Source organism: Hipposideros armiger, unplaced genomic scaffold (assembly GCF_001890085.2).
Source record: "Hipposideros armiger isolate ML-2016 unplaced genomic scaffold, ASM189008v1 scaffold_253, whole genome shotgun sequence".
Taxonomy (NCBI): domain Eukaryota; kingdom Metazoa; phylum Chordata; class Mammalia; order Chiroptera; family Hipposideridae; genus Hipposideros; species Hipposideros armiger.
In genome coordinates this window covers 1,993,324-1,995,923 of record NW_017731603.1, presented here as the reverse complement: position 1 = coordinate 1,995,923, position 2,600 = coordinate 1,993,324, and the positions used below count along the sequence as shown (strand labels likewise).

Below are 2,600 nucleotides of genomic sequence, written 5' to 3'. Positions count from 1 at the left end.
CAGGGCGCAGGCGCGGCCGCGCAGACCCTGCGTCTCCCGAGAGCGGGGCGGGGCTGCCTGCACCTCCGGAGAAGTGCCACACAGGGGCAGCCTCGGCGACCAATCTGCGAGGACGCGCAGGCAAGTGGGGCTGGCGTCGCTGGCATCGAAACCGCAGCGTCTCTTGCTTCCAGAAGTAAAAACGCGAGATCGGTCGGGCAAAAGGAAACCATACCCCTAGGAAAGCTTAAGGTCGACCTAAGAGAAAACAACACTCTCTCCTGGCTCCACTGGGGCTCGAACCCAGGACCTTCTGCGTGTAAAGCAGACGTGCTAACCGCTACACTATGGAACCGCGCGGTTCAGGGTGTTTCTGGGATAGAGTAACTCTACATAAAGGCTTTTTTTTTTTTTTCATCTCGATTTAGAATGAGGCTGAGAGTTGATACCCGATGATCGCTCACCGACAGAAACTTTTAAAAGAATTTCAGATTCCCCAAGCTCAATTTGGATCCACGTTTCTCCTAGAGACACGGGAGACATGGTTACTCGGAGAAAGAGTAACTTGATCCAGTGGACAGACGCCTCTCCTGCTTTGATGTAGGTAGTGCGGGGGGAACTGCAGATACGTGGCTCTGTGGCGCAATGGATAGCGCATTGGACTTCTAGATCAACGGAGGCATTCAAAGGTTGTGGGTTCGAGTCCCACCAGAGTCGCTTTTTGTTTTGATTGAGGGAGAAAAGAGTGGAAGGAAATAAAAAGAAAAAAAAAAAAAAAGAAAAAACTTATTTAAAATTTCCAATCCGATTTGCCCACTATGAAAAGGAAAGCATCTCACTCCAGGCTGTTGTTGTCCTCTCTCGGAAAGGTGTAGAGAATCCCGCTACTTGAATCTTCTCACTTTCATGTGGCTCCGGAGTTTCTGGTAACTGGAGATGAAGAAATTAGCAGGTTGTGATAAATATTACTGAATAATGTCTTTTCCTAACCAGTATTGTTCTTTTACATCGGGAATAAAAATTTTTAATTATTCTGAAACTTTTCAGTAGCTCAGCAGTGGTCAGGTTATTGGGAAATAAGGTTGGACATATCAGGTATGACAATAGCTGAGTGCTTACAGTGTTGAACTTAGGACCCAGTACATTCATAGCCGGTAGGTTTGCATCCCACTTCTGGGAGGGGCTCCCCTTGTTTTTCCAAGCAGTAACAGAACAGTCGATTCCAAATGCCTGAGGATTGAACCATGGTGAATGAAGTGTTTGGGTCTCTGTCTTGCAATCTTAAGAGTCCAGATGAGAGTGGCAAAAGCAGCCTGAATAGTTAAGGTGGCAATGAAATCTGAAAGTTAATGACTTTTTGCCAGACATGGAAAGTATAGCAACAACTTCAGAACTGATAGTTTGGAAAATACAAAAAAAAAGGTCTGCGTGAGCTATACTACATTGTGGGGAAGGGGTGCGGTGGTGGGGGCTGCAGGGGGCACATTGTGCAGTAGAAACGTTCACTCTGAAATTAGTCAACAGTTATTTCTTAAGATCCTACTCGTCAAATGGTGTTCTAAATCCTGGGGTTGTGAGAATGCAGAAATAATTTTTTTAATGTAAAACTAAACAAAAAATAGCAACAAAAAAGACAAGGTCCTAACCAACAAGGCTACTGCCTAGTGGCACTTACATGACAGAGTGACAAAGAGAAGACACGGTTTATAAACAAGCAAATAAATAGAATTTCAGAGATAAGTGCTGTTAAGAAAATAAAAGGGGGTGGCAAATAGAGTGGCATAGAACTTTCTCAGGACAAATTTATTCCATTTGATGATGGAAATCTTTCACCTTAACAGGAATGTTCTTCCCTTTTCTCTACCAAACAAAAACTTTCAAGGACCAGTTCTGCCCTACGTCCTCCACTAAAAGTCTTCCCAGATCTATGGCCCTCTTTCAACTCTCCATTTATTCAACAACAGTTTTTGAGAGTTTGCTTTGTGCTGGCCACTGACCCAGGCATTTGTGATATACAAAGAATTTCTGTCCTCACAGCAGAAACATTCTAGAGCAAAGACAGGCTCAGAGCCCCCAGTAACTAAATCCATCTGAAGAGGACCAAGCAGGAATCTCTGAGGCTAGTCCTGATTCCTGTCTTTATGGATAAGCAGGAACTTCCCAAACCAAAGGAACTTAGAAAGTGGGAAGACAGTGGCATGTGAAGATGCGGGTGGGGGAAGGAGGAGAGATAAGAAAACACTATGGTGTGTTAAATGAAATACAAACAGCTCCAGTTAACTCTCTATGCCAAGCAGGCCTGTGCTATACTAAAACATTCGATTATATATAATTTGAGACTTTTCTTCATTGTTTGGTGCCTGTCAATCTAGTCTGTCCTAAGAGAATGGGAAACAGGTCTTTCTGGTCCCCGCAGCTCCGCTCCGCTCCGCAGCCAGTGGGACCCTAGCTCTGTTGTAAAGAGCTGAGATTAAGCCAAAGGCTCACTAACTGCCCCCAGGATTGATCTCATGGCCCAGGAGGCTCCTTTGGGGAGTTGGGGGGGGAAAGGAACAGTGTCGGAGAATTGGGGACGGGGACCAGCCAAATTGTTCTTCTTCAGTCTTCATTGTGGAGGGCGC

The 2,600-nt window shown here is 45.3% G+C and overlaps 2 non-coding genes across 2 annotated transcripts; one reads left to right on the top strand and one right to left on the bottom strand.

The window, feature by feature from the left end:
• Positions 1 to 261: 261 nt before the first annotated feature.
• TRNAV-UAC (transfer RNA valine (anticodon UAC)) lies at positions 262 to 334 on the bottom strand. The gene has a single exon. It is a non-coding gene; the product is annotated as a tRNA-Val (tRNA).
• Positions 335 to 610: 276 nt separating this feature from the next.
• Positions 611 to 696, top strand: TRNAR-UCU (transfer RNA arginine (anticodon UCU)). The gene is given in 2 exon segments: positions 611 to 647; positions 661 to 696. It is a non-coding gene; the product is annotated as a tRNA-Arg (tRNA).
• Positions 697 to 2,600: the final 1,904 nt, after the last annotated feature.